The sequence below is a fragment of the Microtus ochrogaster genome, unplaced genomic scaffold (genome assembly GCF_000317375.1).
Source record: "Microtus ochrogaster isolate Prairie Vole_2 unplaced genomic scaffold, MicOch1.0 UNK15, whole genome shotgun sequence".
Classification (NCBI taxonomy): Eukaryota; Metazoa; Chordata; class Mammalia; order Rodentia; family Cricetidae; genus Microtus; species Microtus ochrogaster.
Genome location: NW_004949113.1, coordinates 5,079,029 through 5,094,088, shown reverse-complemented (window position 1 = coordinate 5,094,088; position 15,060 = coordinate 5,079,029). Strand labels below are relative to the sequence as shown.

General features: G+C 46.5%; 1 pseudogene; it reads right to left on the bottom strand.

Moving 5' to 3' along the window:
* Positions 1 to 13,734: 13,734 nt before the first annotated feature.
* Positions 13,735 to 14,678, bottom strand: LOC101988589 (annotated as a pseudogene).
* Positions 14,679 to 15,060: the final 382 nt, after the last annotated feature.

The window sequence follows — 15,060 nt, the reverse complement described above, 5'->3', positions numbered from 1 at the left end:
GTCCTACAACACGTGTAGCTGGCCATGTGCCCCTGCATTTGCTGTCCTACAACACGTGTAGCTGGTCATGTGCCCCTGCAATTGCAGTCCTACGCCGTCTTCCAGTCAGTCCCCAGCACTACTGTGGGTCTCCAGGGTAAACTTCTAAGTATTTTGGGAGTCAGACAGTGAGGCTGTGGTGTGCGCCCACAGGTCCAGCCTTTTTCCAGCTCCTCCACCAGGCCCCTCCTCAATTCTGCTTCCCCTTAAATCCCCAGCCAGCCTCTTTGCTGTACCACCAGCAGGCTTTGCCTAGACATCAGCATGTGTGCCTATTGCTGCCATATCTGCTCCTGGTGTGAGTACAGGAGGGTGAGTGAGACCCAGACCTGAAAATTTGATGCAATGACCGAAGACAGGCTCTTGTTCTCACTGATGGACTTGGTGTTCAGATCCAACTCTTGTTCTCACTGATGGACTTGGTGTTCAGATCCAAACCTACAGCTAACAGGTTATGGCCCATGTGGCAGAGGAGCCAGAAAATGGAGCCAGCAAAAGGAAAACTTACCTGAACATGGAGGAGAAATTCCAGATCTGGTAACTTTGGAATTCCTGGATCCTAGCATGCCCAGAATTGGCGCTGACAATGACATTTTTTAGTTTAGTAAACTATACACAACTCTTTCTATTTAAGGTAATCTGGGTTAGTCCTGTCATCAGATGAAGAGTTCTCTGCTACGGAATAGTGCTTCTGCACACTGTGAGTATGTATTACTCTGATTGGTTAATAACAAGTTAATATACTGGTAGACAGGTAGGAAGCATAGGCAGGACAGCCAGGCACAGAGGACTTGGAGAGGAGGAAGGGTGGAGTCAGGAGAGACTCAGAACCAGCCACTGAGGAAGCACAACTTGTAGAAACTGAAGTAACAAGCCATGAGCCACCTGGTGAAGCATGGGTAAGAACTATGGGTTAATTTAAGTGTAAGAGTTAACTAGTAATAAGCCTGAGCTATCAGCCAAGCATTGGTAAGAAATATTAAGCCTCTGAGTGGTTATTTGGGAGCAGGTGGTCAGGGCAGGACACATTTGGCATGCAGCTTTCTGCCAGGAGTTGACTACCTAGGTCTAAGCAGAATGTCCACCCAGTGCACAGTGACTAAGCTTGCCTGTCATGTGCTTGGTGCATTTGGGCTTGACAAGTAGGAAAGGGAAGGCTCTTCCCATCCTCTCTTTGTGTCGGGAATGAGGGACTGAGGAAATGAGTGAAGCCACGCTTCCGGCTTCTCTGGCTCATGACCTTTTCCCTCCATCTTCATCAGCTCCGTCGCTCTGGCTGTTCTTCCGAAGCCCTCTTGGCGTAGCTACATTTGGCCTTCGCCATCTGTCTAGGCAACACCAAGGCCACTAGTTGGTCTCGTTGCGGCTTTGGTTCTGGGCACCTCTCTTCATGGAGGTTAAGTATGGAGATCATCGTCTTAGCTTGGTCCTGAAATATAAACCATGCTTTCTCTTTCTCTTTCAGGACTTTGAAGGTTGCCTTGGTGTTGAAATAAGAGTGGCCGAGCTGCGTCCCCAGGCACCCAGCCGCCCACACGGCTAGCTTAGCTTATGCCCCGAAATAATTACACGGAAACTGTATTCTTTTAATCACTGCCTGACCCATTAGTTCCAGCCTCTTATTGGCTAGCTCTTACATATTGATCTAACCCATTTCTATTATTCTATGTAGTCCACAAGCTGGCTTACCAGGAATGATCTTAACCTGCATCTGTCTGGCGTGGGAGAACCATGGCGACTCCCTGACTCAGCTCCTTTCTCCCAGCATCCTGTTCTGTTTTCCCCGCCTACCTAAGGGTTGGCCTACGAAATGGGCCTAGGCAGTTTCTTTATTAATAAGAAATCATTCCCACATCATTTCCTTCACCTTGGGGTCTGTTGGGGAACCCAGAGGATCAGTGTTGTGGGCTAGGTATTGATGTAGCAAGTCTGACCCCGCCCCCCCACACCCACTTTCTGATCTTGGGAAATCATTTCTCCTTCTTGTGTTTGACTTCTTCATCCTTCCTTTCTTTCCCCCTTCTCTTCTCTCTCCTTTATCTTCATGTGTGTTGAGACCTGAACTCAGAGCCCCATGTATTCCATTCAAGTGTTCCATGCCAGCCTGTTTATTTACTTATACATTCATTCATTCATGGAAACTAGCACTTTGCACATGCTGTGGGCTGCTCTCCCTTGAGCTTGACCTGTCCCACAGCCCTAGTTTCTGCTCTTCTTAAATGAGGGCCTGGACTTGGTCAGTCTAACGCTACTTCTTTCTATCCCTGCACGTCTCTGGCTGATCATTGGGTTCATTCCTACACAGCCTCTGAATCCTACTTGCCAAAATAGATGATCCTGATTCATATGGTCCATGATCCAAACACTTCTGGGCCATGAATGGATGCTTTCTTAGTCATAGTTTTGATGTGTTCATTTGGAAGTCATCTCACTTTTATTCAGTAGCTGTGGTCCCTTTGTCTGGAGGCATGAGGAAGAAACAGAGGTGCTCTATCCTGTCTACATCCAGGAGTGTCATGGTATCCAGCAGTGTAGAAGGGATGTTGATTCTCTTCATGGCAGAAGAAGCTGTCCTCATAGTTCCTGGAGGTCTGGAGGCAGAAAGATGCCAGCAATCAACTCCATTATGTAGTTATTACAACTGGCCAATTTATGTAAAAGGACCATTATTTGTGACTCAGTTTTCCCCCTCCTTTTTTTTAACGGTTCCAGTCTCTTAGATTGGTACATTATCTGCTACTCATCTTTCATTTATCTAGAGAGTACACTTGTCATTCACTGCATTTAATTAGCTTATGGATTCTAAATTATCCTCTACCATAAAATGCGATTTTATACTGCAGATTACAAAGGTTTTCAGAAATTTAATATGCCACTTTTAATTGGTGAGAAGTACCCTAAAGGATTCACGGTGGTTTTTACTGCGCTTGCATTTAGACTCAAGAGAGGCAGATTGAAGACGGTTAGTAAGAAATGGGATGTGGGTCAGTGAGGCTAGAGATGATTTATTCAGAACTGAGCAAATCAGGAGGGACAGCACCATAAATAAAACCATCAGAGGACGCTGCTCAGGCAGTGAGACCACGAAGCTGGAAATTGGGTATCTTCTGACTTTCATATCCCAGTTAGTCATTTTGATGGACTAGCACAGCATTTATGGCCAGCAGCTCCCAAGTTTGCTGTGATGACTAAGAATGGCCTATTTTCTGCTCTTTGGCCACCATTCAAGGCAAAACCTTCTTCAGTGCATGCTCAGCTGAGCACATTCTTGGTCTCGCTGGTGCTGAGCTCAATAGTAAAGCAGGGGGCCAGTGTTTGTTTAGCAAAAGCAAGCAGCCCCTTTAAATCCTTAGACTATGGAAATATGGACAACGATGAGATTATGGGCATAGTCAAGTGCCTGGGGCATTGGAAACAAGTTCAAAGGCTTCCATCAACGCAAACACAAGTTGACAAAACCACAGCCTTCAAGAAAAGGCTTGGGAAAAGCCAGAAAAAATGTGCCTGAGGCTTCTAGCCCCACACTCCCTGGGGATCCTTCTCCACTCAGGACCCACGTCTCTATCACTAGGAACCCCTATACATTCCAGAGCATAGACAGTCACCATTGTCACTCTTTGGGACACAGACGTGGAAGAGCTCCCTGAAAAGCAAAGGTGGGGCCATCCATCCTTCAGGCTTGGACACATTCGCAGCCCTTCATGACATTCAATAGATTTGACCAGGAGAATCTAATCATCACCTGCAAGGTTATCCTGAAGGAGAAGGAACACGAGAAAGCTTTGTTGTTGGGCTAGGAGAAAGACCAGAGCCTGGGAAGTCCAAGCTGGAGTGAGGACCTGAAAGAGGAGGGCTGGAGAAAAGAACATTAAGATGACATTTTTGTCATGGTCCAAGTGATGGTCAGCGCTAACCATGCTACTGCACAGAGCAGTCACTGGACTGGGTGCTGGGCTGGGTTCTTACCTATGTCAGTCCCCAGTCCTGAGAGATGCTAGGAATGGAGCTTGTGTTTTATATACAGCCTAACTGGTCTTACCTCTGTGAAGTGGCTTACCTCTGCCCTTGCTGCAGGTGGAATGTGGACTATGTAACTCAGCCTGCACTGTGCAAGGTCCCCTAAGCTGGAAGAGATCTTGAGGTGCTATGTAGAAGCTGCAGGAGTTTCTTTAGGGCTCTACCTCAGGCCTGCCACACACAGAGCCGAACTCTGAAGGACTGAACTCTTTCTCTGGGAAGCAAGGACTAGAAAGGCCCAGCGTGCTTCAGGGAGTCTGAGAAACTGTCTGAATCCTCCCCACCTCCACGCTCTCAGAACACACCTATCCTTCGCTTCCAACGCTTGTGCCTAGAGTAAGGGTGCTCTGGTAAGTTTTCTTTTTCATCTTAAAAATTCCTTTGTCCTTTTTTTTTTCTTTCTGGTTTTTCAAGACAGGTTTTTCTGTAGTTTTGGAGCTTGTCCTGGAACTAGCTCTTGTAGACCAAGCTAGCTTCGAACTCACAGAGATCCGCCTGCCTCTGCATCCCAAGTGCTGGGATTAAAGGCATGTGCCATCACTGCCCGGCTCATCAAAAGCTTTAATATGTTAGAAAAATATGATTTAAAAGGGCTGACGGTGTGGCTCAGGACTAGAGTGCTTGCCTCGCATGCTCAAGACTCTGGGTTCAAGTCCCAGTTCTGGAGGAAAAAAGAGAGGGAGAAGGAGAAAGACACAGAGAGGGGGTTGGAAGGATGAACGGAAGGAGGAAAAATAATATAGATAAGTCGAAGGAAAAAATCAAGGCCAGTTCATCATCCTGCCACGTATGATGAAAACTACATATTGATGGGTATACATGTGAGCAGCTGTGTATGTGTGCTAAGGAAAAAGAGTCATGGCTTGCCTTTGCACCTCTGAAGAGAAGAGACAGGATGTGCAGAGGTTTCGATCTCAGCCCTCGGAACCTTAGATTCCTGTCTTAAGTAGGTGGACTAACGCTTTTCTTCCACAGTGCTCAGGGGACTCTGGGCTGCAAGCAGTGGGAGGGCCACACAGTGGCTGAGAGCAAGTGCCCAGCCAACACCATCCATTCTTATTAGTGTCGGTGTTAAGACCATCACCAAGCATCCTTCAGGGCTGTCAGGACTCCCCACACAGCATCACTCTAACACAATTGTATTGGTTTCCATCCTGGAAGTGAATATGGCCATTTATAAACCTGGTGATATAGAAAATGATAAGCCATAAAACCAGCTCGCCAATAAGAAAGAAATAATTGCAGGCTTGGGACATGGCTCAGTGGCAGAGTGCCCATCTAACATGTACAAGGAACTGAGTTCAATCCCCCTTACCACAAAACGGCAACAGAAACAAACACAAAACCTGCTCTGAAACTCTAATATGCATATTTCTATCTACTTTATATATAATACATATGCACAGAAAGTATGTTTGAGTCTGTAAAGCATTGATATTACCTCGATTTTTTTTGTTTTTTTGGTGGTAGGGGTTGGGGCGGGGGCTGACGATTGAACCTGTGTCTTACACACACTAAACACGTTTTCCTGTTAAGCAAATCCCTCCACCACCCTGTTAATATCTTTGTTACCCTTAAAAATACATTGTGAATATTATCTCACATCTTACAGCAACTGCTCCATATGAAACAAGGTCACATGTAACTATCTAAATTTCTGTCTGGACCTTGCTAGACTTAGATCTTCTGAGTCAAGGGCACTGCAGGTCTGAAGACTCTCTCCAAACAGTGCCGGATGCCATTGGGACATTCTGTGGTGCCAAACAAGATACCACCATGCTTCCTGTTCAGCAGCAAAATTTGGAAAAAGAAAAAAAAATCCTTTTTGCTGTATTTTGCATTAAGCTTCTGGGCCACTAAGCCTCATGTCAAGCAAAGAGTAGCTGGTAGACTCCACCCACTTTTGTGGGGTGTCAGTCCAAGGTGGAGGGGCAAACAGTGCCAGCTCCTGGGTTTCTGTGGCTCTTCTTGACTAATTCTATAAACATAAGGAAGATATTGTCATCTAGTCAGTTCAACCCTTCACTGAACACCTGCTTTGTCCAAGACTGGGAGACGGATGTAAAGACATTCATGCTAAACGTTTTACAGCGTTCGCCCTTGACAAAGTAGTTTTACATAGTTTAGAAAAATTCTGACCCAGGACACAGGATTTGATTTCTAGAGTTGCCCGTGCCTGTCTCTCTTCTACTGATCACAGACACCAGGTCAGGAGCCCACGCCTCTTCCATCTTCGAGGTGCTCAAGGTGGTAGAGCCGAAAGGTGCTCCAAGGCATTTGTGAGACCAAAGAGGAATAAGGTTGAAGGGGCAGAGTTCAGTCTTCCAGCACCTGAACTGTAGGCCCTCAAACCGCAGGACTCACACAGGCTCTGGCTAAATCCTTCGACTGTGACCAGTTTTGTGATACGTCTTGGAAATAACGGTCACAATGCAGCTGAGGTAATTAGGGACATGTCATTTAGGGATGTGGTGGGCACATGGCTAACCCTGCACTTACCGAGGTCTTTTAGACTCGAGTCTCACTGAAAATCATGTTTGAAAAGATCACTGGTTCCTCTAATTTCTTCTTTTACAGACAGGAAGTTTATGGCCCAGAGAAGCCAGTGCTCATAGGGACATGAAGAATCTCTCAAATGGAAACACACAGACATGGGCCCATTGGTCACCAGCAGTATCACTGAACCATCACGGAAGTCATCAGCAAGGACGGATGCCAGCACCAGCGTCTGGTCGCCACTGGCTTACCTGCTGGTGAAGGATACTGGATGTTTGTGTCAAGCTTCTGTATCATTGCTTGCCCCATACTGAGCAGCCAAGCCCTTCTAATGGAGTGACCAGTAGCCTCCATGACTTCACTGGGCTTTCCAAACTCTCAGCAGATGTTAATCTTTGGGGTCTGGGAATGAGAAGCTAAAAGCCCCAAACCCAAGGTCATTCTCACGGTACCTTTAAATTTCTCCATCCTTTCTAGGAATTTTTATAAATATCTAAACCACAGCCGGATAAATAAAAACATAGCGCATTAGATGGTATTTATAGAGAGCTTTACAAAGATTTTATAAAAATATTTGCCTCTAGCAAATGTTCAGGACTAGAAAGTACCAGCAAACATTATTGAGTAATATTTGAATAGCATTCAGGTCTCTCAGCTACGTTAAAAGCAGCACACAGTCCGGAACATGAGCCCCGGGATTTCTTCCATTTCCACCTTGTTATTTCCTGGGACTCCACCCATAGACCTTGAATAAAGTGCATTCCTCTTGGTTTTATGTGTAAGGACATTTCCCTACTAGTCGCATGCCGGGCCCAATACACAGCTTCAGAGTAAACCAAATAGGAGGCAAGAACCCATTCTCCCTGACATGCCTGGGTTCTGGATCCTGGAGGGGTCCTTCATCTTGGACTTAAACATGTCAGTACTGCCTGCCCTCCCCCGAAGTCAGTAGATTCCTCCAAATGACAGTGACCACATGGTGACTGCTAAGCTTCGGGTCTCATAAGAGATAATAACCCCTTTAGTTTTATCAGCTCACTAAGCAAAGCTAGCTAGGATTCCACTCACTCGCGTGTCCTACAATGAATGCCACTCTCCCAGGCTCACACGGCAAGGCAGAGAAAAAAAATGCTACTCTTGTGGCTTCTTCCCTGCCTACAAAGCATGCAAGACAGTGTGGGCGCAGGGCTGTGACTCCTTTCCCTCTGACTCTGGGATTCAGTCCTGGCAACAGCATGTGTACACCCTGGAGGGTACACAGTGTCCCAGGGCTGGCTGAACCGTTGTGTTCTTAAGTTCTTGTTAGTGCCCATTTGTCCTTTGTTATGTTCCTTGACGACAAAAGGTTATGGAACTTAACACCTAGCTGGAGGAATCAGAACAAGCGAGGGAGAAAATAACCAAAATCACTGCAGTGCAGAAAACACAAGCACCGCAGATGGAGAGAAACTGGGTTGGGCTCATACACTTGGGGTTATGGGAGACGTCAGCCAGGTAGGGAAGGGCTCTTCGGAGATCGCAATGGAATATGGTTCATAGTTTGGTGGAATCTTTCTCAGAAGACAGAATTTAAATCCTCAGCGGCCAGTGTGTTCCGGAAGGTGTTAGGGGAGAACCAAATTCCCATGGCAAGCGGCAAGGTAGAGAGCCTGAGGAACGTGGACCATAGTTTCAAGCCAAAAGCTCCCATATGGAGGACTCCAGAGATAGTGCCTTGCAGCCGGTCAGCTGGTTCTCCACCATCCCGTCGTCGTGGAGCCTTGGGCAGGATATTTCACCAGCCTCTCAGGGGTTGTCTGAGTGCTCACTCAGAAGCGGACATGAAGGTATGAACTGTTCCACGAAAATACTGTGAGCACCGGAAGAGATGCTAATACTCAAAGATGCCTCACGGGAGGGGGGGCAGAGTGAAAAGGGAAGGAATGTGAGCTGAGCAGCGGCAGACAGCACGTACCCTGACTACATGCCCCTCCGCTCTCAGCTCCATGGCCCTAGCTGCTCCATTTCCAGCTCTGGCTCCATCTCCAAGCCCCATCCTTCATTTCCACTGCCAGCACCCGCCTGTCTTTGTCTTGCTCTTTGCTGGCCAGAGGCCGTGCTTTCTGTCCTCAGGGTCACTAAGGGTTCAGAGAACTGATAGCCACTCACCTCTCGGCAGCCTCGGGAGGAGGCCGGACATGCTCTTAGTGTTCCCCATCTCAACTCCTTCCTGTGGCTCCATGGCGTTTACATCCAGAGACCAGACGAGTTATCTATTTCTGTTCTCCCTTCTCCCTTTCTCCCCACCCTAACACCTCCTAGGGTTGCCCCCTCGTCAACTACTTGCATGTAGACACATCTCAGGGACTAACTACATCTAGGAGTTTTAAATTGGGAAAAAAAAATTAAACTTTTATCATTCTGCTAAGGGAATAACTCTGTTTAATTCTCATTCTCCAGTTCTGGAGACTCGGACTTCTTTTCCTATGTCACCGCCTAAGAGTGTTGCGTCCATTTACTCACCGCCCTTGCATCTGTTGGGCTGTTTTTTGTGTTTTCCCTATTGATTTGTAAGTGTGTTTTGTAAATAATAAAGAAACAGCCTTTTATCTATCATGTCACGCTGCTTCCCGTGTCTTTATTTGGCTTCTCTCTGTATTCATCTTTCTGTCTCTTCTTTCTTGGAAGTTGAAATTTTATTTATTTGTGTGTGTACATACATATTTAGGGAATATATGTTTATGTGCATATATAGAGAGACATAGGAGGTTTGTCTTGTTTTGTTTTTTATTTTGTTTTAATATGCATGGGTGTGTGTCGGGTCCTCTGGAACTGGAGTTACAGACAGTTGTGAGCTGCCATGTGTGTGCTGTGAATTGAATCCAGGTCCTCTGGAAGAGCAGTCAATGTTCTTAACCCCTGAGCCATCTCTCCAGCCCAAGGAGGTCAGTCTTAAGTGTTGTTCCTCAAGTCACATCACCCTCGCTTTTTGAGACAGGGTCTCTCATTGGCTTAGGGCTCACAAGTAGGTTAAGCTAGCTGGCCAGGAAGCCCTAGGGATCTCATGCCTCTGCCTCCCCAGTCCTGGGATTACAAGTGAGTACCCTCATGTCCAGATTTTTTTTTTCACATGAGTTCTTCATGCTTCCATGATAAACATTTTGCCATCACCAGATCCTCATTTATTGTTTTCATTTTTTGAAGATTATACATATGTGTATGTATGCATGTATATATGTGTATGTATATATGCATGTTTACCTTATATACATATATGTGTGGATGGATACCTCAAAAGAAGAGGGTGTCCCTGAAACCGGAGTTATAGAAGGTTATCAGCTCCCATGTGGTTGCTGAGAATGGAATCCAGGTCCTTAAGAGACAAGAAATGCTCCACTGAGCCATCTCTCCAGCCCAATATTTATTGCTTGTTTGTTTGAACACAAGGTCTTGCTACTTACTATGTAGCCTAGAAAATACTACAAAGGTTAGCCAACACAATTCTTTCTGATTGAGGGGGTGTGAAGGTCGCTCTGGTTTCTCAAGCAAACACAGACTGAGGCCTCCTCTCTGGCTACCTGAACAACGTGTCACTGAGATGTCCTTTTCCAGGGCACCTCTCTGTCTAAAATCCCTGAAAGGGAATTGAAAGTGGGAGCACATACTCATGTTCCTAGTGCTTGGGAGACAAGAGGGGGGAAGATTGTGAGTTTGAGTCCAGCTTGGGCTAGAAAGCAAGTTCAAGATCACAGGATCACTCTTGGACAAATGTGGAGACCTGTCTCCAAAACTTTAATTAATTAAATTGTGAAAGAACATATAATCACCATTTCTTATATAGGAAATGGCATCCCCCCCCTCCTCCCGATAAAGGCTTACATATGGAAAGTTTGGCTCAGAGAGGGAGCTTTTGGGAGATAATGGATCAGGAAGCTTTGCCTTCATCAACACATTGATCACAGATTGATAGATTTGGAATCTGAATAGAGCATGGGAAGATACTGAGGATAAAGAAGGTAGATCCTCAAGAGAGTAGAGTTATTAAAGGCCCCCTCTCTGCTGCTTGAATGTCAAAAGGTGAATAGCTTTGTTTTTGTTTTTGTTTGGTTTGGTTTGCTTTTGGTTTTTCAAGACAGAGTTTCTCTGTGAAACAGTCCTGGCTCTCCTGGAACTCACTCTGTAGACCAGGCTGACCTCAAACTCACAGAGACCCATCAACTTCTGCCTCCTGACTGCTGGGATTAAAGGTGTGTGCTACCACCACTCAGCTGGTGAACAGCTTCAGTCCAACCACAATTGCCATGGGCCCATAGCCCTGCAGCAAGCTAACTGGCTGAGACTGAACCCTGTCCCAAGTCTTTATTGCATGAATGAAGAAAAGTCTGGCTTAACATATGGACCTTGTGACGTCAAACAAACCTGGAGGCTTGCTTTAGAAACAAAGCTGGAAGAAAAAACAAAGAAATAACGGAGAGAGAGGAGAGCCATTTGCACAAAACAGAGCCAAAGTGGGCTTTGTTTGGAAGAAGAGAAGGGGGTCTTATGGGAAGGACCCAGGGATGTCCAAGAGAGTTGAGTGGTTCTGCAAAAGTGTTTAATGCAGAGTCAGACTGACACAGGACCAGGAGAGGGTGGTGGCCTTGAGGAAAGCTGTCTCATGACTATAACGCACTTCTTAAATCTTTGTGGTGTTGGGGCTTGAGAGCCAGGGCTACATTTCATATATGGCAGGCAAGTGTTGTGTCGCTGCGACACTCTGATTTCATGCATGGCAGCATGGAGAAGGCCTGGTCACTGCAGGCTTGTCTGTCCCTGGGCATCACTCCCTTGGCCTCTCTCTCTCTCCGACTGTCTTCCCTGCTCTTCTTACCCATGTTTTAAAACACCTGCCTCTCTCCGGAGACCCCTTGGGGATGGCTGAGCAAACAGAAGGCTGCGTGTGCAGCCTCATCAGCCGCCGTCTGAAAACTTTCTGAAAATCAAATCAAATGAAAGGCACCCGGTAAACTGGGCAAAACAAAAGAGCTCTTTGGACTTGAAAAGGTTACGGAAGACTGCAGGGGCTATGTGTACTGTTCGATCGTATTCGAAGCTGGGCTTTTAATTTAGTTTTCCTATTTACCAGGTAGAAGTTCCTCACTGCTCAACTGCTAATGCATTTCCAACTGAAATTTGTAAATTATATTGGGAAACATTCTCAGCGAGAGCAGATCGCGCAGGCTGTCAGTACGGCTTCCCGCAGCTGCGGCCGGCAGTAGGAGGCTCTTTGGGGGCTGTGTGTGTAGACATGTGTCTTTAAGATCTCTTTCTACTCTGTAACTTTTGGCCAGAGGCTCTGTGCTCTCAGAGCCTGACTGTGAAGAGACCCACACATTCTGCCAGGCCTGGAATCTGGGCCTATAGGTATTTTCTTTGCCATATTGTCAGAGCAATTTTATTTTATTATTTTTTATTTATTGGTTTTTCAAGACTGGATTAATCTGTGTATCCCTGGTTGTCCTAGAACTCAGAGATCTGCCTGACTCTGTCTCCTGAGTGCTGGGATTAAAGGTGTGTGTTACTATCACCCAGCTTGACTATGGTTCTTAACTGCACTCCCCACGAAACTGAGCAAGCGAACACTCTCCTGAATCTCTTCTGAATCAGGGGTCTTCTTTTCTTGATCCTTCCAAGGCCCAATTTTAGAGTACTGATTTGCTCTTTTCAATGGGTCCCATAAACTTATTCACACATTTGAATTCGACCTAAGCTATTTTTTTTTTACTAGCAACAGATTATTGGTAAAATACATTTTTTTTTTTTTTTACTGCTCAACTCCAACAGCTTTCTCTCCAGACTAAAGCCATCACCTTCCATGGGACAAATGTCCAATCTCCTACCTGGCTTTAGACTCCTTCTTGCTGGACCTTTATCCTCAGAATAAAATTCTATACCCTTCCTGTGGTACACCAGGCCCTTTGTTCTCTAACGGGCGTTCTAAAATTTTGTTTCAATTTATTTTATGCTTTCTGAAAAGGCACCCTGCTGTGTAGCCAAGGCTGACCCCAAACTAAAGGGCACTAAGCTCTCATAGCTGGGAATACAGATATGTGGCACCTTGCCTAGCTTTTGCTGATACTTTTAGTATTCTGGGACCGTCCTTATCATCCACCCAAGGCTTCTTATTTGCTGCTCTCTCTCTACCTGGGTCCTCTTTCTTCCTTAGCGTGTTGACATAAGACCGAGGCTCGGGGGAGACTAAACAACACCCTGAAGGAAATCAGCCCAAGAAGAGACGAATGGGGGATGACGTCTGTGCTGGTTAGTTTCCTGCCAACAAGCTTGGGTCATCTGAAGGGAGCAAACTGCCACTGAGAAAAACAAAACAAAACAAAAAAAACTTCCATAAGACCCGGCTGCAAGGCATTTTCTTAATTGGTGATTGGTGAGAGAGGGACCAGGCTATCATCAGCGGTCCCATCCCTGCGCTGGTGACCTGAAGCAGAGTAAGCCATGAGGAGCAAGCCAGTAAGCAGCACCCCTCCACGGCCTCTGCATCAGCTTCTGCCTGCAAGTTCCCACCCTGTGTGAGGTCCTGTCCTATCTATGATGTGGACAAATAAACCCTTTCCGCCTCAGCTTGCTTTTGGTCACGGTGTCTTGTCATAGCAACAGTAATCCCAACGACAACGGTCAAAGACTGACAGGCTCCAAAGAGAGGACAAGAACTTACTGTGGGCTGCTCACCCACAGCAACGATACTTACAGGGACACCGACATAGAGAAAAGACTAGTTGTGGTCTCGTTGACCCTGGAGTCACAGCAGATGCTCTCTTCTGTGTCTGGCTTCTTGCTTGTGGGGTCCTTTAGTTCTCAAGGCTGTGTGGCACCAAGGCCCCTGTCTGTTGTCAGGCAACACTGGAGCACTTCCTAGTTTGTGTTTACATTCCAGCCCACGTCATTGGGTGGACGCACAGGGAATTCCCATGGGGGGCACACTCTCTGAGCATCTTGCGGGTGGTTTCCTCCTAGCAACCTTACGAGTTACTATAGTCATCTGCTTGAGTTTTCCAATGAACAAGTCAGTGGTTGTACTTCAGTGATGCTCCCAAAGAGAAAGCGGCCAGCTTTTGGTGTCAGAAATGGAATCACAACATCACAACAGCACCGTGGTTATTCAGCTCGCTGACTCGGCTCCTCCTCTGAGCTTCTTTTTTTTTTTTTTTTTTTTTTTTGACACATAAAGTTGTTTAATTAGGTTGTCAGCAATTTAGAAAACCAGTTTGTGAGGATACGTCCCGTTCGTCAGACAGAACTGAGAGCGCAGGTAGCCCTGCAGCTGAGGAACAGCTTTGATCTTCGGCAGAATCTGCGAGTCCACCACTTTCTGATCAGCCTTGCGCTGCTCTGTCATCTCATGTTTCTCCTTCTCTGTGTCAAAGATCTCGCCCTCCTGATGCCTGGGCTTACGCAGCTTTTTCTTGAAGTAAGCATCAGTCCAGTGTTTGGGGATTTTAACTGTGCTGATATCAACTTTTGTAGAGGTGGCGATGACAAACTTCTGATGTGTTCTTCTCAAAGGAACTCTGTTGAGAGCAAGCGGTCCTGTCACAAGCAGTAAACCACTGCCCAGTTGCTTCAGGAAAACCACTCTCTTGCCCCTGTGGCGCCCGGTAAGGATGATGAGGACAGTCCCAGGAGTGATGCTGGCACGCAGGCGTCTCACATGCTGACTGAAGGGCTTTTTGCCATGGCTCAGCAGCTTCTGAGGCACATCTTCAGAAGGATAATACCTGGGCATTTTTCGAAGCTTAACCACCCGGGTACCACCATTCTTGTCACCACCAACTGTTTTTGTGACAGTGGCAAGGACCTTTTCCTTTTTCTTCTTCTTTTCAACCTTGGTTTTCACAGCTGTGTATTTCCTTTTGTACATGGCCTTTCTGGAATACATAGCAGATCGGGAGTACCTGCCAATTCCTCTAACAAGGACTGGATTTCGGCTGCAATGGGGCTTCCCCTTCTTGAGCTTTTTAGCCTTAGGGTCACCCTTTTTGGCTGCACCAGTGGCAGGGGCATCACCGCCAGCCTTCTTGGCTGCAGGTTTCTTCTCTTTTGTATCAGGTTTCTCACCTTTTTCACCCGCCATCTTGCAAGATGGGAAAGAGCTCCTCTGAGCTTCTAAGATCCCAGACAGACAAGCCTCAGTTTCCATCAGGTGGTAGAGCAGCAGAGTGGCCAAGCATATAGACCGGGGCTAGACTGAGGGGCTTGAATTTCAGCTTCCTAGAGGGCTGCCTTACATGCAGATGTTTCCTCATCTGTAGATTAGGCAGGGATTAAATTAATACATTTAAAATGTCAGTTGGGGACAAGCCCGTCATAAGGAGTGGCTGTTATTAACACTGGAGATGTGACCGAACGATGTTAATGGATGATGGTGTGGATACTGAGCAAAGCCAAATATCCCTAGACAAAGTTATCAGTGGAGTGTGCACTGGTTGCTAATGGAGCACCATAGTCCCCGAATCCAATATGCCCCCTTTTGGA